This window comes from Schistocerca gregaria, chromosome 9 (genome assembly GCF_023897955.1).
Source record: "Schistocerca gregaria isolate iqSchGreg1 chromosome 9, iqSchGreg1.2, whole genome shotgun sequence".
NCBI lineage: Eukaryota > Metazoa > Arthropoda > Insecta > Orthoptera > Acrididae > Schistocerca > Schistocerca gregaria.
Window position 1 is genome coordinate 254,617,950 of NC_064928.1, and position 23,135 is coordinate 254,641,084.

Genomic DNA, 23,135 nt, shown 5'->3' on the forward strand with positions numbered 1-23,135 from the left:
ACATGCATACGTTCAACATGTTCCGTTAGTATTATACACTGAAGAGCCATAGAAACTGGTACACCTACCTAACATCGTGTAGGGCCTCTGCGAGCACGCAGAAGTGCCGCAGCACTACGTGGAATGGACTCGACTAATGTCTGAAGTAGTGAGGGACGGAACTGACACTATGAATCCTGCAGGGCTGTCCATAAGTCCGTAAGAGTGCGAGGGGGTGGAGATGTCTTCTGAACAGCAAGTTGCAAGGCATCCCAGATATGCTCAATAATGTACATGGCTAGGAAGTCGGGTGGCCAGATGAAGTGTTTAAGCACAAAAGAGTCTTCCTGGAGCCACTCTGTAGCAGTTCTGGACGTGGGGGCGTCGCATTGGTTCAAATGATTTAAATGGCTCTGAGCATTATGGGACTTAACACCTGAGGTCATCAGTCCCCTAGAACTTAGAGCTACTTAAACCTAACTAACCTAAGGACATCACACACATCCATGCCCGAGGCAGGATTCGAACCTGCGACCGTAGCGGTCGCTCGGTTCCAGACTGTAGCGCCTAGAACCGCTCGGCCACTCCAGCCGGCGGCATTGCATTGTCCTGCTGCAATTGTCCAAGTCCGTCAGAATGCACAGTGGACACGAATGAATGCAGGTGATCAGACAGGACACGTTCACATTGACCCGAACAGTGCCAAAGGAAGGAAACATGAATACGCTGCTCCATTATCTCTACATCTGGACTGGGCTCTGAATACACGATACTTTTGAGATGACCCCACAGTCAGAAATCGCACGGGTTGAGGTCTGGTGAACGAACAGGCCACGCAACTGGACTCCACCATCCGATTCATTGACCAGGGAAGACGCTGTTGAGATGCATCCGGACGTTAACGGCAAAGTGGGTAGCAGCCACATAACCCTTGGAATCATCAGCGGCACTTCTTCCAGCAGGGGAACCAAAGTCTGCTGTAAGATACGCTTATGGTTTAGGCCTGGTAGGAGGCGTAGAAGGAAGATGGTCCCAAAATACGGCCGTCAATTATTCGGGCTACACATTCTGGCTGCACCGATACTGATAATTCGTTGTCACCATACCATGGGGGATTCTGCATACTATCCCACAGATGACTGTTACGAAAGCTCCGCGTAAAGGTGACCTCTCCTCTGAATAGGATGGATGACAAATCCCGGAATCGTGGTTGCCCGGTGAAGAAACCAGTGATAAAAACTGCTCATGACGTGGATAGACTGTCGCTGATAAGCCATGAGCACGCTGTAAATGATAAGGGTAGTAACAATTGCCAAGGAGAATGCTCCAGGCGATCATCTGGTTTACTCTCTACTCGTGGGCCAACTGCTAGGTACGGACGCCGCAGTCGCCTTCCACAGTATTAATCACGTTTTCCTCCAAGTCTGGTGCCCGAACATTTCGGGCACGTCCTTCATGATTTACTGCTTCCTGTAACGACCCTGTCTCAGGCAAACGGCGAAACACATTGAATGCTGTGGTTGTTATCGGAGGGGATAGGTCTCATACAACATTGATGCTCGTCGGCCGTTGCCATTTCCCTTTTCGTAACTAGAAATCACGTTGGCAAACTCTCAATCCGAATACGGAACCACTGTGGACGATGCTGTATCACATCCACTACAAGGTGAGTCAACAAGAGAAGTGAATGAGACATTACCAAGGACTATGGCAGGGAGGGCCCTAGGGCGTTAAGTATCGGTAACTGGACCACCCTTTAGGAGAAAATCATGCATACTGCAGCTGTGGCTGCGTGGTGCAGCGTGATCAGACCACAGTCTCTGTGACAAAGTATGAGTGAATGAATGGTCTCTGGCGTGAAAACCATGCATTTGCGCACATAAGCTCATTAGATGTTTTTTGTTCCGTACCTTCTCGTCGATCAATACCTAGAGTTTGTACGCGGCGGAAAAAATCACCCTGCATAAGGGGGACCAAGTATAGAACACCTGTGCGACCCATTGTTGAGGACTGTTCGCGTGTTTGGTAGAGCTGAAGGGAGTCGTTGAAGCAAACCAAAGGTATGCTATTACAATTGTCAACGTTAGAGTTGATCAGGGTGCAAGAAGTATTATGGACATTCTCCGAAAATTGAAATGGAAGTCGCTGGAGGGAACATGACGTCTAGTTCGTGAAGCATTCTTGAGAAAGTTTTGACGCCGGCGTTTGAGGCAGACTGCAGAGTGAACCTGCCGAGATGTGAATATACGTCTCGCTTATGGTCCGAAGAGATAACCTAAGAGATACCTGCGCTAATACGGAAGCATCAAGACAGTCATATTTCCCTCGCACCACCCACGAGTGGAACGAGAAAGGCAATAACTAGCAGTTGCATAAGGTATGTAAGTAGGCTGTTTAGGTTTCTATGTTGGTAACACCACGTAGCGCTCTGTATGAAGGTCACTGACTGTGCTGTGTGCAGTATGTGGCTGGATGGCATTGTTGAAATATTCGCTATTGTAGTGTTGGGCAGTTGGATGTGAACAGCGCGTAGCGTTGCGCAGTTGGAGGTGAGCCGTCAGCAGTGGTGGATGTGGGGAGTGAGATGGCGCAGTTTTGAGAGCGGATGATCTGGACGCGTGTCCGTCAGAAAAAGGAAATTTGTAAGACTGGGTGTAATGAACTGATATACAGGGTAAGTCACCTAACATTACCGCTGGATATACTTCGTAAACCATATCAAATACTGACGAATCGATTCCACAGACCGAACGTGAGTAGAGGGGCTGTGTAATTGGTTAATACAAACCATACAAAAATGCACGGAAGAATGTTTTTTAACACAAACCTACGTTTTACTTTTATTAGCACATCTGAACATATAAACAAATACGTAATCGGTGCCGTTTGTTGCATTGTAAAATGTTAATTACATCCGGAGATATTGTAACCTAAAGTTGACGCTTGAGTACCACTCCTCCGCTGTTCGACCGTGTGTATCGGAGAGCACCGAATTACGTAGGGATCCAAAGGGAACGGTGATGGACCTTAGGTACAGAAGAGACTGTAGCAGCACATTACGTCCACATGTCAACACCTTTTTATTGGTCTTTTTCATTGACGCACATGTACATTACCATGAGGGGTGAGGTACACGTACACACGTGGTTTCCGTTTTCAATTACGGAGTCAAATAGAGTGTGTCCCGACATGTCAGGCCAATAGATGTTCAATGTGGTGGCCATCATTTGCTGCACACAATTGCAATCTCTGGCGTAATGAATGTCGTACACACGGCAGTACATCTGGTGTAATGTCGCCGCAGGCTGCCAGAATACGTTGTTTCATATCCTCTGAGGTTGTAGGAATATCACGGTACACATTCTCCTTTAACGTACCCCACAGAAAGAAGTCCAGAGGTGTAAGAACAGGAGAACGGGCTGGCCAATTTATGCGTCCTCCACGTCCTATGAAACGCCCATCGAACATCCTGTCAAGGGTCAGCCTAGTGTTAATTGCGGAATGTGCAGGTGCACCATCATGCTGATACCACATACGTCGACGCGTTTCCAGTGGGACATTTTCGAGCAACGTTGGCAGATCATTCTGTAGAGACGCGATGTATGTTGCACCTGTTTAGGCCCCTGCAATGAAGTGAGAACCAATGAGGTGGTCGCCAATGATTCCGCACCATACATTTACAGTCCACGGTCGCTGTCGTTCTACCTGTCTGCGCCAGCGAGGATTGTCCACGGACCAGTAATGCATGTTCCGTAGATTTATTGCCCCGTGGTTTGTGAAACCCGCTTCATCGGTAAACAGCTAGAACTGCAACGCATTCTCTGTTAATGCCCATTGACAGAATTGCACTCTATGATTATAGTCATCACCATGTAATTGCTGATGTAGCGACATATGAAACTGGTGAAATCGGTGACGAGGCAGTATGCGCATGACACTACTTTGACTCAGTCCATCGGCCCTCGCAACTGAACGTCGGACGTTTCAAGCGTCAACTTTAGGTTACAATATCTCCGGATGTAATTAACATTTTACAATGCAACAAACGGCACTGATTACGTATTTGTTTATATGTTCAGATGTGCTAACAAAACTAACGTGGTTCCATTGAAAAAGACCTAGGTTTGTGTTAAAAAAACATACTTTCGTGCATTTTTGTATAGTTTGTATTAAACAATTACACTAGCCCCTCTCCTAACATTTGGTCTGTGGAATCGGTTCTTCAGTATTTGATGTGGTGTACGAAATATATCCAGTGGTAACGTTAGGTTACTCGCCCTGAATATATTATGACTTTTGAACACTATTAAGGTAAATACATTGTTTGTTCTCTATCAAAATCTTTCATTTGCTAACTATGCCTATCAGTAGTTAGTGCCTTCAGTAGTTTGAATCTTTTATTTAGCTGGCAGTATTGGCGCTCGCTGTATTGCAGTAGTTCGAGTAACGAAGATTTTTGTGAGGTAAGTGATTCATGAAAGGTATAGGTTATTGTTAATCAGGACCATTTTCTTGTAGAGATTATTGAAAGTCAAATTGCGTTGCGCTAAAAATATTGTGTGTCAGTTTAGTGCTGATCAGAATAAGTAAAGAGAGAAATGTCTGAGTACGTTCAGTTCTGCTCAGCTGTTTGAAAATCAAATAACGTAAGAGGTCTATCTGCACAGTCATTCATAATTTTTTTTAAGGAGACGTTTCAGGTATCCTCTGCCGTGCGCCACATGATGGCTTTCACCAACTGCGACATGGTCGCGTAGACAAACAGTGATCCAATACGGTCAAATGTTATTTATTCCAGTCTTTGATCACAATATTAATTCTATAGCGATGACCCGTTTCAGTCCGTAATGACCATCCTCAGATCTTTTTTACACCACGTCCTAAAGTTATAAGGCCGTAATGGCATCGTTAAAACATATAAATATAATCAGCATATCATCGTCATATAGATCTAAAATAAGGTGTAGAATAGGCCACATCGTCCACACAGTTGCAATATTGACTGTGTGTTCCATGCGGCCTATTGTACACCTTATTTTAGATCTATGTGACGATGCTATGCTGATTTTATTTATATAGGGTGAAAAGTATTTAAACCGACAAACTCTGGGAGGTTGTAGGGGACGTCAAAACAAATATTTTTCCCTGATGTCATTTTTTCCTATGAGAGTTATTTAAACCGTTGGACGCCGTATTACGCTCTTCAGTTGTTAGAGACCGTATTACGCTCTTCAGTTGTAGGCAACTGTTGTCCACCAGTGTAGTAGTGCATTGTCTCTGTTTACTAATGGAGCGATACACCTGGACTGAGTACACTGATATGGTTGGTGCGTACTACATAGGGCACCACAATGGACGAGCTGCATAACGGGTTTATCAACAACAGTATCCTAATCGCCATATCCCGCATCATACGACCTTTGCTGCTAAGTGCCAACGTCTGCGTGAGACCTTGTCATTTAGCTGATTACCTGGGCAGGGACGCCTTCGCACGGTAAGAACGCTGCTTGTGGAGCAGGATCCTCCAATCAGCACTCGAGCAATTGCACGTAACATGGGGACGAATCAGACGAATGTAAGAACAGGCCTTCGAGAGCAGTTGTTACGTCCATGTCACCTACAGCATGTCCACAACCTGGAACTAGTTGAGTATCCACCCAGTTTTCGCAGGGATACCTGGAACAGTGTGAAGTGCATCCCACATTTCCATCCTCTTGTGTTGTTTACCGATGAAGCAACGTTCGGGCGGGATGGAGTCTTCAACATGCACAATTCGCATGTTTGGAGTGAGGATAACCCACATGCCACAGTTACTAGCTCTCATCAAGTGCGGTTCTTTGTTAATGTGTGGGTCGGTGTTGTTGGGGACTGTTTAATTGGGCCGTAACTGCTACCTAGGCCATTAAATGGCAGGCACTATTGCAATTTTCTCGCCAGAGCACTGCCAGAATTGGTGGAAGACGTCCCGCTCCCTACAAGACAACGCACGTGGTTCCAACTTGACGGGGCGCCGGCACATGTCAGTCGTCGTGTGCGTCGATTCCTGGACCGACGGTTCCCAGAAACGTGGATTGGCAGAGATGGTCCTGTACCGTGGCCTGCTTATCCCCAGATATATCTCCCTCTGGAGTTTTTGTGTGGGAAGAGTTACGCAACCTTGTTTACGCAACATCTGTTGCATCAGAAGAGGATCTGATTACCGGGATAGTAGCAGCAGCAGCAGGAACAATTCAGGATACTCCTGGGGTTTTTGCCCGTGTCAGGCAGAACATGATCCGACAGTGTAACCTTTGTTTACGTGTCAATGGAGGCATTTTTGAAAATCTACTGTAATTGTAATTGGGTTGTGTTAACGTGTTGTCTCTTGGTCATAAAAAATGGAAAAGTGTTTGTTTGTTTAATTAATTTGCCGCCAGAGAAATCTTCCTCTACCGGTGTAAAGACTCCTCATAGGGAAAAATGAGATTAGGGAAAATATTTGTTTTGATGTCCCCTACAACCTCGCTGAGTTTCTCGCTTTAAATACTTTTCACCCTGTATGTTTTGACGATGCCATTATGGCCTTATCACTTTAGGACATGTAAAAAAGATCTGAGGATGGTCATTACGGACTGAAACAGATCATCGTCTAAAGAATTCATATTGTGATCAAAGACTGGAATAAATAACATTTGACACGATAGCTTGTGGTGTATGTTGAGCGGGAGCACGTTAGTTGCTGTTATACCGTGTTGTGTGGTAACGTGCCCTGCCAGCGTCGCCTGTGTGCCAGTTTTCATTGCTTTCTCACTGAGTAACACATTTCAAGTGAGCTTCTTTTGAAATGGTTCAAATGGCTCTGAGCACCATGGGACTTAATATCTGAGGTCATCCGTCCCCTAAACTTAGAATACTGAAACCTAAGTAATCAAAGGACATTACACACATCCATGGGCAAAGCAGGATTCGAACCTGCGACCGTAGCAGCAGCACGGTTCCGGACTGAAGCGCCTAGAACCACTCGGTCACAGTGGCAGGCTAGTAAGCTTCTTTCAAGATGCATAGCCTTGTCAAAAATCACTTTAGCCCTGATTAGTATATACGTTTCTCTGCTTTATCTTCACCAAGAAAAGCACTTGCTGTAGGTTAGCGTATATCTATGAAACACTTAGCGCCATAGCTGATCAAAAGGATTCAGACACACACTAGTGGACATGGGTATGGTGTTTGTCCACCCTTCACGTTAATCACAGCTTGAACTTTCTTGCAGGCACTTTAAATGAGGTTTCTGAAGGCCTGTTGAGGATTGGCAGCCCAGTCTTGATCAGGAAGAGAAACCAGAGGAGGACACCGGTGTACAGATTGACGTCCCAAAGGTGTTGCATTGTGTTCGGGATGGGACTCCAGGTTGTCCAGTCCATTTCAGGAATGTTATTGTCTACAAACTATTGCCTCACAGATGCAGTTTTATCACAGGGTGCACTGTCCAGCCTGATATAAACTGTCACCGCCTCCCAAATGTTCCTCTGCTGTTCTCAGTACACAGTGCTGCAAAACATGATCATATCGTTCCACATTCAGCTTTTTGTCAAACGTGACAGGAGGATCACACTCTGATCACGAGAAACACCACCAAACTGTAACACTATCTCGTCTGTACTTCACTGTGGGCACTACACATGATGGCAAACAACGTTCTCCAGTCATTCGCGAACCCCAAACCCTTCCAGCGGACAGTGTATGGGTCAGTGAGGCAGTCTTGTTTGTGGATCCTTGACGCTGTCCACCATGAAGGGATTCGACTGGCCACGGGTGCTTATCGGACCAGTCCCGTACCCAGCCTCTGTGCTGAGGCTAGGGAACCGCCACTTACCATCCGGTGGCAGCTCCTGCTTGTAAGTTTCTTTCATCTCCAACCTCTCCTGCTCGCCATATTGTCACTCATCCGCCTGTGGACAGCCTTTTTTCCCCACCGTCCCCAGGCTACGTTGCCGTTTGGGATCCGTATGCAACGCCTGCCAGAGTCTTTCGGTGTGGAGTCTGTACGACCCCAAATCTTGGGTTTTAACCGCCTGCCACCCTGGTTACTGGAGAGGCCCAGAGTGATTTTAGATTTGGTGCGGTACAGGAGAGATAGCAGTCCTGCTTCGGTTTTCAATCGTGTCTTTTCTGCCATTTTATCTGAGCACCACGACCATGTAGCTGTTTTTACGCATGGGTCTAAGCATGGTGACTCTGTTGGTTGCTCTGTCGTCTTCCTGAATCGTGTCCTTAAGGTCAAACTGCCTCCCGAATTTACCATCTTGGATGCAGAATTATATGCCATCTTGCAGGCAATGGAGCAGATGAGACTTTCTACCAGTGTTAGATTTCTCGTCTGATCAGATTCTTTTAGCGCCCTTTACTCTCTCCAGGCGTTTGTACCCAGCAGACAAAGGAACCCAGACTATACACGACGCCCTCCTCCAACTACAGTGACTGGGGAAGCAGGCGTCTTTCTGCTGGGTACCAGGGCACGCAGGAATTCTGGGGAATGAAAGGGCTGATCGAGCAGATAAGGAGGCATGTCGTGACCGTCAGGTCTTTCAGTGTGCTATCTCCCTGCATGCCCTCACCTCGCCGTTGAGGTATAAAGTCCTGTGTCGTTGGGAACATGAGTGGCTAAAAGTGATCGACAACAAGCTCCGTGTGGTCAAGCCCACGACTCGGCCGTGGCGAACCTCCTTCCAGTCACGTCGACGGGACGAGGCCATCCTTACTCGTCTTCGCATCGGCCACAGCCCTATGACGCACGGATTTTTACTCCGGCGAGAGGACCCTGCGATGTGTGGTGCTTGTGGCGTGCAGATCACGGTGCACCACGTTTCATTGGACTACATTTTATTTGCTGACCAGCGGACTGAAGTGGTTTTGCCGACGGATCTGCAGTCTATTTTATGCACTGCTCAAACGAATGTGGTTCGGGTTTTAAAGTTCTGTGAATTGTCCCACATTTTTAACAAGATTTTGGGAAGATATTTTTAATGTGTCAACTGGGTGCCTGGCCCACCCAAATTTTTTCGTAAGTGGTCGCCAGTCTCATTTCCCTGTGCTGTTCTTTTAGGTCTTTTGTGGTTTGTTTTCCTATCTTCACTTTCTAGATTGGCTATCTTGCCTCCTCATTCGTTTTAATGCATGTGAGAATGCCTGTGCGATAGTCTTTATGTGGTCGTTTCGTGTGTATGCGTGTACAACAGTTTTCGTTCTTATCCACATTCGTTTGTTTTTATTGATGTGAGGACGCTGATAACCTCGCCGTTGGGCGCTCAATAAGTTCCCAACCCACACACACCTTCCAGAGGATTGTTGCAGGGTACGGCACGAGTCATCAGGGATTCGACTGGCCACGGGTGATTATCGTGATACCAGGCAGAGTGACACAGCTAAGCAGAAGAAAGAAAGTATCAAAACTGTAAGTTAGTTGCAGACATGAGTACATGTTTCTAAATCGACACCAGTCGTCAGGCACGAGGTACACATTCAGGAGAATATCCTCTGGGAGAGAGAGAGAGAGAGAGAGAGAGAGAGAGAGAGAGAGAGAGAGAGAGGTATATTCGTTAGCACTTCTTATGTCGAGCAAGAGGCTGTACTTCAGATGCAATAACGCCTATCAGAGACTTCACAGTGCAGTTAAGAGCAAGTAACAAATTACTAAGCAAACACAGCAGAATGAGGGCCGCTAATCATTAGCAAAGAAATAGGCCACATTCGGTCGTAATGAACAGAACCTCACGTCATTGTCTCGAACCTGTTGCACAGCTTGATTTTGTTGGTCATTGGGATCGATGGCATTTATATTGGAGCACTCGATTCAATGATTGCTATGGTGTAGTGAAATCCATATGTCCCGATTTGGTCTGCACAGTGGTTTTCGACGGATTCGCATCTGAAGGGAATCTGGGACACGATTTCGAGATCTGAAAATTGTGTAAAGAGACCATATATGGGAGAATCACTAATAGGGTGGGCATGGACTATGTTGACAACTCGAACACTTCATGAAATTGTACAGGTGAACCAGAGAGGTTTAACTGCTGTCAGGTACTGTAACAAGGTCTTGGGACCTCAGTACAGTTGTTGCGAGGTGCTGTGTGGCCAGACTTGGTATCGATGGACGATAGTGGTCGACCTCGTAGGGAACAAGTGGTTGATGTTTTCTTGGAAATGAAAGATAATGAATGCACGGAGTGGCCTGTTCGCTCTCCTGATTTGAATCCCGTACAGCATGTCTGGAATGCACTAAGGAGACGGGTTGCATCACATCAGCATCCACCAACGGCTCCCCAAGACTGTGAGCAGCTCCGCAGGAAGAATGGTCGTTATTGCGTCCAAATGGCACGTTGTTCACAGCATGACCCGCCGATGTCAGACCTGTGCTACTGACAGAGGCGGTCACACCCCATACTGGGCAAATTAATCACTTGTCGCAATGTGTGTGCAAAGCTGTTGAGTTGGGAAAACCAAGAACATTTTCGCCTACTATTACGCATTGAGCTGTGGTAAAATTTGCTGTTTTGAAGAGCGTGCCACAGTACATAGTGTGAAGCAGTCGCCATCTGTTTCTGGCGGTGGCCCCGCTGTGGCAATCGCAGCTTTGGTGTCTCCCTCTGGTGGGAAAGGGGAAAAGTTGCCTGTTCACACGCATTTAAGGGACGCTATGGGCTCGCTAAGGGGTCAGTCGGAGTGAGTCTGGGGGCAGTCTGTCAGTCTCGGCAAGTCGGTCAGTTGGTCAGCCGGGTCATTGTGGGGCAGTCAGTGTCTATGTGTCGTCCGGAGTGCTAGTATGTCTTAGCCTGCCAGTCTGCTCGAGTTTGTTCGGGCAAGTACTTTTTAATGTGAGTCTTTTGTGCCATTTCCATCCCTCCTATGGGGTGCATAGTTTGTGTGTTTTGTGAGTTGTTAAAACTGTTAGTTTAAAGTAATCTGGTGTGTTGTAGATTTGCACCAGAGTAGTCTTCCAGAGGTCGTGGTCAGTGGTCGTGACTACGGCCGTGTTAAAAGGCAGCGGCAAGGTTCTCGGCCCGAAAGCTCGTACTATAAAAAAATGTTATTTCTGCCTCTGAATAAATTGTAACTTGATATTTACAGGGTGCTTTCTGATTATAATTTTAAATGTTTTTTTTAAAAGGAGGGCTTTTAGAAATAAAATTTCCATTTATTAAAAAAAAATAATTTGTATCATGAGCTACCCATTGTCAACTACTTCCACGCTCACATGGTGTGATTACATGTGTTAATGTTCTTGATGAATCCCTAGTAAATAAAGGAAATTCTTTAAGAAAAGATTTTGAAAGTAAATTCACGGTTCATGCATGTTGCAGTTGTTCAAGTTCTGTTTTCTTTACATTCCTTCTTTGCCATCACCTGTCTGTACTGAAACGCAATCTTGAAAAATTTACGTATCAATGTATTAGATGTTACAACACTTCTCGTAACCACACTGCTGGCCATTCCCGAGATGACAGCATCTGCGTACCCACAACCTGCCATTCATGGGACTTCACATTCGCTGCCTACCATATCACTGACTAGGAGACTGAGGGTCTTCTCACAGTGCTCGGCGCTCTAACATCACCGTCACTGCTGGCTGGTGCCTCTGTTCCTGCTTATCACTGTAGTCACTTCCAGGAGCCAAGGACCAGCTAGCTACACGACCACCGAAGGCACAGCGCGTCCCCGTAGGCCGCGTCTGGTCCCTGCTGTGGTCCAGAGTGGGCCCGAAGACGCTCTAATGCAGTGTGGGGACTGCTCACGCCGTGGTGTCAGCTGAGGCTGGCGAGAAGATGCAGAACTGTAAATGTGAATGATTAAATACTACCCTGCTAATCATGTTTCATTAGCGTTGGAACACACTCTACAGCTCTAGAATACTGTACTGACAACATACATGTGTCTCTGCTCGGCACCCCCACATTCATCTTTCTTGTGCTGCCCACTGCAGCTGCAGGCCTTTTATGTGGTACTTCCATATCTCCATCCCTTTGGTTCTTTTGATTATTTTTGCAGTTATCAGACTACTGGACTTCGGTATGCTGTTTATACATTCACTCATCAAATAGTGCAAGCCTTAAATAACGCAATATATCTCCAGTTAGTATTTTTTGTTGTCTTTCCAAGACCTTTGACTGTGTAGGTCATAACAATCTTTTAGAAAAGCTCAGGTTTTATGGAACTGATGGCTTTACATACAGCTGGTTCGAGTCACACTAGACAGAACGAATGCAAAAAGTTGTTCTCAGTAACTCAATGTTGGAAAGGTGGAAAATTTTAGTGACTGGGGAAAAGTCACAAAGGGAACTCCACAGGGTTCAATTCTGGGTCCATTCCTATTCCTTATACAGGGTGATTATAATTAACCTTACCAGTGACGGTACAGGTAACAGGACTGGAATCACCTGTCTCTTCGAGAAAATATGGCCCTATGATAAATGATGTCGTAAACCCAGACCACACAGTGACCTTTTCGGGATGAAGTGGTACTGGTTGATTTGGGTGTGGATTTTCCATTGGCCATATTCGACAATTCTGTGTATTGACGTATCCTGTCAGATGGAAGGGGCCCTCGTCTGTCCACAAAATCTTCCAGAACTAAGCATTGTTCACTTCCATGTCAGCAAGAAATTCTAAAGCAAAGATCTCTCTTGCTGCCAGGTCAACAGGAAGCAACTTGTGTACATGGATAATTTTGAATAGTTAGCAAAGAAGGATGTTTCGTAGGATCTTACGCACCGCGCTCACGGGTACGTCCAATGTTTTGGTAATTCTCCGTGCACCACACGTCTGCACACCACCACTCTTCTCCTCCTGCATTGCTGTGGCCACTGCCTCCATTGACGTCAAATCAATTCGTTTCCTCCCTCTACCAGGTTGCAAGCCAAAAGAACCCCTCTTTTCGAATTTCCGAATCATTTTCTCCAGACCCACAGCAGTCATCGGACCAACGCCTTTTTTCAAAACCTTCAGTGTCTGGAACTTCTGCAGAGCGACGAGTGCTTGATTCTGCATTCAGACAGTCATGGCGAACGTCGCAGACGCGAGAGGAGGAAAATCTGTGCACCCGACGTGTTTACACCAACTTCAGTGGGTCGTGCGCATCACAGATGTTTTCATTTACGTACACTGACACATACAGCGCCATCTTCTGATCAATTTTTGTACTATTTTTTTTTCTTCGCCATTCGTTTACCCTTCTCCCATAATATTCCGTTGCAATTTGATGTCATTCTGATCATTGATGTTATTTCTACAGCGTTTTGAAAGTTTAACTTCAGTTATAATCGCTCTGTGTATCGAATGACCTTCAACTTAACATGCAACAAGCGAAATTGGTACTTTTTACAGTTGTTACTAGTCTTATAATAAAACCCATTAGATAGAAGGCAACAGAAGAATTGGTAAATGATATTTTCCACAGAATTTTAAACGTATTTCGAAAGATGGACTCGAAAAATGGTTCAAACAATTAAGTTTAGCTACTTTTGTCTTCGTATGATCGCCAATCTTGGAAACAAAGTATCAACCTCCTCACATGTTTTGTTTACTTTCACTCAATTATGTCTTACAAAACAATTTTCTGTGGTAACTCATCACTTAGAAAGAAAGTTTTGATTGCGCAAAGGCTAGCAGTAAGAATAGTATGTTGTGTTCACCCACTAACGTCATATAGGTACCTCTTCAAGGATTGGGCGTTCTAACTGCGCCGTCACAATACATATATTCGCTACTGAAATTGGTCATAAGTAATCCATCGCAATTTGAAAAGGACACTAGCGAATATATCTACAACAATAGAGTGAAAAATGATATTAATTACTCATTGTTGAAGCTGTCAGTGGCTGAAAGAAGAGTTCAATACGCAGCAATAAAATTTTTTGATCATTTGTCCAATAAAATCAAATTTCTGACAGGTAGCGGAGCAAATTTTAAATCTAAGCTAAAATCATTTCTCCTGTACAATTTCTATTCCATTGAGGAGTTTCCGCTTCAAAAGTGGTAGTCATTAAAAAAGTTTTTAAATGGAGTTGCATGAGTAGGAATAAAGTCATGATTTGTTCATTAATGTTAACAGTAATCACGTATTCATATTCTGTAAAGTGACGTGTCGCAAATCATTTCGATAAAAGAATCATTCGAACGATCTGTGGAATGTGTAACTAACTAATTAATTAACTGGGAGCTTTACACACAGAACGTACTTCATTATGAAATAAGCTTGGCCATGTACCTAATTAGATTAGTTTAGATTTACTTTCATTCCAATTGATCTGTAGTGAACAGGTCCTCTAGGATGTAGAACATGTCAGAAAAACAATAATACATGACAAATATTTACAACTGAAACAAATAAGCTGATGTACCTTCCACAGTTCCCGAGTGGAATGATCGTCATTTTCTTAATGAACAATATATGAAAGAATCATTTTAGAAACACGCATTCACTAACAGTAAGATAGAATTAATGCACTGAATTTAAAATTTTAAAACAATTGTCTTTTTTTATTTGTAAGGTAATAAACATATAATATAACTAGTAAAATACTTATTTACCATAAACACATTACACATTACTGCACTGAAATGGTGCAGAAGTTAGATTATTATTATTTACAATGAACACATTACAGTACTGAAATGGTGCAGAGGTTAGATTGATATATAGGGTGGTCCATTGATCGTGACCGGGCCGAATATCTCGCGAAAGAAGCGTCCAACGAAAAAACTATAAAGAACGAAACGTGTCTAGCTTGAAGGTGGAAACCAGATGGCGCTATAGTTGGCCCACTAGATGGCGCTGCAATAGGTCAAACGGATATCCACTGCATTTTCTTTAAATAGGAACCTCCATTTTTTATTACATATTCGTGTAGTACGTAAAGAAATATGAATGTTTTAGTCGGACCACTTTTTTCGCTTTATGATAGAAGGCGCTATAATTGTTACAAACATATGGCTCACAATTTTAGACGAACAGTTGGTAACAGGTAGGTTTTTTAAATTAAAATACAGAACGTAGGTACGTTTAAACATTTTATTTCGGTTGTTCCAATGTGATACATGTTCCTTTGTGAACTTATCATTTCTGAGAACGCGTGCTGTTACAGCGTGATTACCTGTAATTACCACATTAATGGAATAAATGCTCAAAATGATGTCCATCAACCTCAATGCATTTGGCAATACGTGTAACGACATTCCTCTCAACAACGAGTAGTTCGCTTTCCATAATGTTCGCACATGTATTGACAATGCGCTGAGGCATTTTGTCAGGCGTTGTCGCTGGATCAGGTTAGCAAATATCCTTCAACATTCCTCACAGAAGGAAATCCGGAGACGTCAGATCGGGTGAACGTGCTTCGACGACCAATCCACCAGTCATGAAATATGCTATTCAATACCGCTTCAACCGCACGTGAGCTATGTGCCGGACATCCATCATGTTGGAAGTACATCGCCATTCTGTCATGCAGTGAAACATCTTGTAGTAACATCGGTAGCACATTACGTAGAAAATCAGCATACATTGCACCATTTAGATTCCCATCGATAAACTCGGGGCCAATTATCCTTCCTGGTGCATAGAAATATGGTACGGGTGCAATCGACGTTGATGTAGCATTCTAGACACCGACGTTTTGAGATTCCCGATTCTCGCGCAACTTGTTTGCTACTGATGCGCAGATTAGCCGCGACAGCAGCTAAAACACCTACTTGGGCATCATCATTTGTTGCAGGTCGTGGTTGATGTTTAACATTTGGCTGAACACTTCCTATTTCCTTAAGTAACGTAACTATCCGGCGAACGTTCCGGACACTTGGAAGATGGCGTCCAGGATACCGAGCAGCATACATAGCACACGCCCGTTGGGCATTTTGATCATAATAGCCATACATCAACATGATATCGGCCTTTTCCGTAATCGGTAAACGGTCCATTTTAACACGTGTAATGTATCACGAAGCAAATACCGCCCGCACTGGTGGAAAGTTACGTGATACCACGTACTTATACGTTTGTGACTATTACAGCGCCTTCTATCACAAAGCGAAAAAAGTGGTCCAACTAAAACATTCATATTTCTTTACATACTACACGAATATGTAATAAAAAATGGTGTTTCCTATTTAAAAAAAACGCAGTTGATATCCGTTTGACCTATGGCAGCGCCATCTAGCGGGCCAATGACAGCGCCATCTGGTTTCCCCCTTCAAGCTAGACGAGTTTCGTTCTTTGTAGTTTTTTCGTTTGATGCTTATTTCGTGAGATATTTGGCCCGGTCATTTCGGAGAAATAACTGAATGACTTTAACACTTTTCTGCTACGAACAGACTTTTCTGCTAGAAAATTCTTCACGCTAATCTATCCACGGATCTGTTCCGCACGGTCGCCTCGCACCGAAGCCCAATAATTTTTCATTTGCACACACCAAGACGGCATGTGACCACTTTTGCTGAGTCATTGTTGAGAGTAAACAACAGGAAATGGGAAACTCATGCTCAGCCTCGAAAGTTCCAGAACTCTTCGATAAGTAAGAAGTACAATATCGATATGTTTCAACATCAAAGAGAGCGGTTATTCTTACTTCCATTCAGCCCTCCGGAATGTCTTTCGCCCCCTGCCACACCTCGAGACGACCTCCCACGCTACCTCAGGTGAGGGATCAGCCTCAATGTGGGCAGTATCCCGGGCAGCCACAGCCGTAGTCCGATCGGGGGATGCGTGGGACAAGCTGGCGGTCCCCGGCAAACCGCAATCCGGACACCCACAGTGATGCCCATTGGCAACAGCCTCAAGCTGTGTGACCGAAGCCAACACTGCCTGGAGCTGGGAGCGAAGGGATGCCAACTCAGCCCGCATCCGAAGACAGTAGTCGCAGTCCCTATCCATTCTAAATACTGTTGTGCAAAGAACATCTGAACTAATGTACAGAGAGCACAAACAATTCGACACAACATTTAAACGGTTATTAAAATACAAGATTGCCTAGTAAATGCAGTACTGCTACTATTTGAGCACTGCTGACACACTGCTCGGCGGCAGAAAGCTAACTGTACTGTCAGTAACGTACAAAGACTGTTTGAAAGAAATAAACAAATGACAGACGACTACGCAACTTAACGCGTCTCAGATATTAAAATACAAATCCGCCCCCTGCCCATTTCTTGAATGTAGGGACAATTCACACCCTATTCCAATCTCCTGGAGTGCTTTTCTCATTCCACACCACCCTCATCACACGATACAGCCACTGTTTACCCATCCACTCTGTTGCTTTCACCGTTTCCGTACTTACTTAGTCCACACCTGCTGCCTTTCCTCCTTCAATCTTGTCCAGTGCCATTTCCAATTTCTTTCCATGTCAGCACCTCCCCCCCCCCCCCCCCCCCCCCCATCCCAGAGTTTACTTCTGCCCCCTTTAGTGTGTTATCCTCATCTCCAAGTCTGTTCTGATTTAGCAAATATTCGAAGTACTCTTCCCATACTGTCTTCAGTGTCTCTTTGCTATTAACCTCAATCCTATCTCTATCAATCATTGTTGCTTGCTCTCTCGAATCTCTCCTCTTACCTTTGACTACTCAACGATTTTATTGGTGATTTAAATTTTGTCGGAGCAACAGGTTCAGTTTTTGGATTGGCAGTTAAACTGCTGGAATCTTCTTTGTCACGATACAGAAGTGGATGGTTATCGTTACTTTCATGTTGTACTTTCCTAAGATTTCTTCAAAGAAGGTGACTTGTTTTTAAGTCAAATGGTTCAAATGGCTCTGAGCACTATGGGACTTAACTGCTGAGGTCATCAGTCCCCTATAACTTAGACTACTTAAACCTAACTAACCTAAGGACATCATACCCACCCATGCCCGAGGCAGGATTCGAACCTGCGATCGTAGCGGTCGCGCGGTTCGAGACTGTAGCGCCTAGAACCGCTCGGCCACCCCGGCCGTCGGGCTAGTTGTGGTTCCATAACGTTGCAAGCTGCGAAAACTTGGAATTGACTGGGTCCTCCGGTCCAACTGTACCGATCATTGGCTGGAAATGCTTATGTACGGCGACTCAGAGATCATTTGCAACCATTTATGGACTTCAAGTTCCCAAACAACGATGGAATTTTTAGTGGCCACGTCACTGGGCCACAACTGTTCGCGGTTGGTTTGTAGAACATTCTGGACAGTCAGAGGAAACGATTAGACCAACCAGATGGCCCGACCTGAATCTCATAGAATATTTGTGGGATGTAATTGGGAGGTCACTTCGTGCCCAGAATCCTGCACCGGCAACACTTTCTCAATTATGGGCTACTATAGAGGCAGAATAGCTCAACATTTCTTCAAACGGACTTTTAACGACTTGATGAGTGCATGCTACGTTGAGCTGTTGCATTGCACTGCGCAGAAGTATGTCCATCGTGATATTAGGAGGTATCGCCTCACTTTAGTCAATTCAGTTTATAGCGAATAGTGTTCAGTGCACTCGATCTAAAGCTTGCAACTAAGTCAAATTCTGCGTCTATAAAACTACTCCTCTGCATAATCGCTTCAAATCATACCCAGTCTCGAGTGCGAAAAGAGTTGAGAAGTACAATGCAACATGTTTTGATATCTTTGCAAACTCGTCGAAGACACTGAGAATCCGATAAAAAAACCATCACTATTGGATAATGTTCCAAATGTACATTCAGTAGGATGTCAGACGGTAATACAACACTTTTTCCAACACTACAGCTGCATATGGGCGCATGATATTCGTTCAGTCACCCATTAAAAAAAAGTCTGGCTTTGTGATCACTGGCAAAGTGTGCTGTCATAATTTTTTTTCCGAATGTCAGTATGTAACCTCCCTCTTCCTAATTGGCCTACTGGATTACGATGTAACTGACCGTGATCGCATATGCCTAATGAAATTTTACAGTGGATAAGACTATCGTTATCGATGTAAAATAACATCGGTTAGATGGAGGAGATAATACAACAGCTGCTCCTGAAGGAAGAATCTATTGTAAATTGAAGTTAAATTTAGATGATAATTTTGCACAGGGGGAAAAAGGGTACCATGTAATATTTACTACTAAAGTCACTGATAACACAAAGAAAACACTGATTAGCTAAAAAAGGGATAATTAAACGGTCGCCAGTCCGCTAGGGCAATGAATCTCCAGAATCTTGAGAAAGGTAATTGCAAAGAAAAAAATGTTGAAATGTGTGTGAAATCTTATGGGACTTAACTGCTGTCATCAGTCCCTAAGCTTACACACTACTTAACCTAAATTATCCTAAGGACAAACACACAGACCCATGCCCGAGGGAGGACTCGAACCTCCGCCAGGACCAGCCGCTAATGGCAAAGATATTCAAGCAAATAATCACTGGCGTGGCAACAGAAGGTTGTCACGATTTTCCACAGCACAACATTTCACGAGAAAATAAATGAATCAGAATGCACCGAGTTTGCAGTTATTTATTCCGAAATACTAATTTCTGAAAGTTACGTTAAATGAAATTGCTGGTTAAATAAATGACTGGTTTATCTTGAACTTTGTTAAGTAATAAATAACTTTCAGTAACCTCAATGTAGGGTAATGCAAAATTCAGAAAAAGGCAAACAGTTTACTTCTGATTATTGAAAGATCGAAATGAATTTACATTAAGCAAATGAGAAATTGGTTCTACTTTCAAAATGACAACAATAAAATACATACGAAGCCAGCAGAAGTCATCCGCTAAGATAAATGCAGAATAAATGGGCCGGCCGCTGTGGACGACCGGTTCCAGGTGCTTCAGTCTGGAAGCGCGCGACCGCTACGGTCGCAGTTTCGAATCCTGCCTCGGGCATGGATGTGTGTGATGTCCTTAGGTTAGTTCGGTTTAAGTAGTTCTAAGTTCTAGGGGACTGATGACCTCAGATGTTAAGTCCCATAGTGCTCGGAGCCATTTGAACCATTTGAACAGAATAAATGAATTTGCGCACTCTTAATTTGTGCTGTATCTTTATTTATTAGTTTTGACAGTGAAATTTTACTTTAGTTTTAGTAACCTCTGCCATACAATACAAGAACGAACAGTTACCGAGGCAGAAAATTTAGACTGAAACTGGTCAGCACCAAATACACAAAACTGGCGGTAAATATTTAATCAATTTTCATATTCTTACGACACTCGGTGATTGCATGGAAAGGAGAGGGACCCTGCTTGGTAATAATGTCTGAGGACAACGAAGAGACAGGTGCCCTGTAAGTTTTAGCTATTGCAAGTTATTATTCGAGTTAGTAAATCTTTGTGAACCAAATGCAACTGGGTAAAGCCTCTACAGTACTATATCTGTCAGCTAACAGTCTTACGCTGTCGAAGCTGTGCGGACGGCGGAGAATGTAGTCGACGACTGCGTTGCTGCTGCTCCACGAGAAGAAGCCTGAGTCGTATCTAGAGCCACAGACACTTATGGGACAGGCAGTAGTTGCAATTGCAGCTTCCTCTGCCTGTCCACTCCTGCCGTGCTCTCGATACTTTCGGGTTAGCGAATCAGACGCGTCTACACTGAAGCGAGCATAGCTGCTAACCGCGTCCGCGGGAGCGCCCAGCAAACACTTCCGCACTCTCTCATCACTTACGCGACTCTGCTTCCATCTGCTCGCAACGGGACAGAGACTCTCCATAAGCAAAGATAAACAACGGCACAGCTACTACCATTTCGTCGTTTGCTATCGACACATTTCAGTAAAGTTCCCTTGGCTATTACCCAGCAATTTATACTACTGGCCAATAAAATTGCTACATCACGAAGATGACGTGCTACAGATGCGAAATTTAACCGACAGGGAGAAGATGCTGTGATATGCGAATGATTAGCTTTTCAGAGCTTTCACACAAGGTTGGCGCCGGTGGCGACACCAACGTGCTGATATGAGGAAAGTTTCCAACCCATTTCTCATACACAAACAGCAGTTGACCGGCGTTGCCTGGTGAAACGCTGTTGTGATGCCTCGTGTAAGGAGGAGAAATGCGTACCATCACGTTTCAGACTTTGATAGAGGTCGGATTGTAGCCTATCGCTATTGCGGTTTATCGTATCTACATCTACATGATAACTCTGCAATTCACATTTAAGTGCTTGGCAGAGGGTTCATCGAACCACAATCATACTATCTCTCTACCATTCCACTCCCGAACAGCGCGCGGGATAAACGAACACCTAAACCTTTCTGTTCGAGCTCTGATTTCTCTTATTTTATTTTGATGATCATTCCTACCTATGTAGGTTGGGCTCAACAAAATATTTTCGCATTTGGAAGAGAAAGTTGGTCACTGAAATTTCGTAAATAGATCTCGCCGCAACGAAAAACGTCTTTGCTTTAATGACTTCCATCCCAACTCGCGTATCATATCTGCCACACTCTCTCCCCTATTGCATGATAATACAAAACGAGCTGCCCTTTTTAGCACCCTTTCGATGTCCTCCGTCAATCCCAACTGGTAAGGATCCCACACCGCGCAGCAATATTCTAACAGAGGACGAACGAGTGTAGTGTAAGCTGTCTCTTTAGTGGACTTGTTGCATTTTCTAAGTGTCCTGCCAATGAAACGCAACCTTTGGCTCGCCTTCCCCACAATATTATCTACATGGTCTTTCAAACCGAAGTTGTTCGTGATTTTAACGCCCAGGTACTTAGTCGAACTGACAGCCTTGAGAATTGTACTATTTATCGAGTAATCGAATTCCAACGGATTTCTTATGGAACTCGTGTGGATCACCTCACACTTTTCGTTATTTAACGTCAACTGCCACCTGCCACATCATATAGCAATCTTTTCTAAATCGCTTTGCAACTGATACTGGTCTTCGGATGACCTTACTAGACGGTAAATTACAGCATCATCCGCGAACAACCCAAGAGAACTGCTCAGATTGTCACCCAGGTCATTTACATAGATCAGGAACAGCAGAGGTCCCAGGACGCTTCCCTGGAGAACACCTGATATCACTTCAGTTTTACATTGCTGCTCGCGTTGGTCGAGATCCAATGACTGATAGCAGAATATGGAATCGATGGGTTCAGGAGGGTAATACGGAACGCCGTGCTGGATCCCAACGGCCTCGTATCACTAGGAGCCGAGATGACAGGCATCTTATCCGAATGGCTGTAACGGATCGTGCAGCCATGTCTCGATCCCTGAGTCAACAGATGGGGACGTTTGCAAGACAACAACCATCTGCACGAACAGTTCGACGACGTTTGCACGAGCATGAACTATCAGCTCGGAGGCCGTGGCTGCGGTTACCCTTGACACTCCATCACAGACAGGAGTGCCTGCGATGGTGTACTCAACAACAAACCTGGGTGCACGAATGGCAAAACGTCATTTTTTTCGGATGAATCCCGGTTCTGTTTACAGCATCATGATGGTCGCATCCGTGTTTGGCGACATCGCGGTGAACGCACATTGGAAGCGTGTATTCGTCATCGCCATACTGGCGTATCACTCGGCGTGATGGTATGGGGTGCCATTGGTTACACGTCTCGGTCACCTCTAGTTCGCATTGACATTTGAGATGTGTTGCGACCCGTGGCTTTACCCTTCATTCGAGCCCTGCGAAACCCTACATTTCAACAGGATAATGCACGACCGCATGTTGCAGGTCCTGTACGGGCCTTTCTGGATACAGAAAATGTTAGACTGCTGCCCTGGCCAGCACATTCTCCAGATCTCTCACCAACTGAAAACGTCTGGTCAATGGTGGTCGAGCAACTGGCTCGTCACAATACACCAGTCACTACTCTTGATGAACTGTGGTATCGTGTTGAAGCTACATGAGCAGCTGTACCTGTACACGCCATCCAAGCACTGATTGACTCAATGCCCAGGCATATCAAGGCCGTTATTTATCAGGATCTACGCACCCAAGTTGCGTGAAAATGTAATCACATGTCAGTTCTAGTATAATATATTTGTCTAATGAATACCCATTTATCATCTGATTTTATTCTTGGTGTAGCAATTTTAATGGCCAATAGTGTACAATATTTTCATTATGATTATTGTCAATTATATACAGTCAAAATTAGATACACTAGTACAGCTTACGGCTTCAGAATCAAAAGTGGAGCGCATGTTATCAACGAATATTAAACGGCGATAATTTTGTA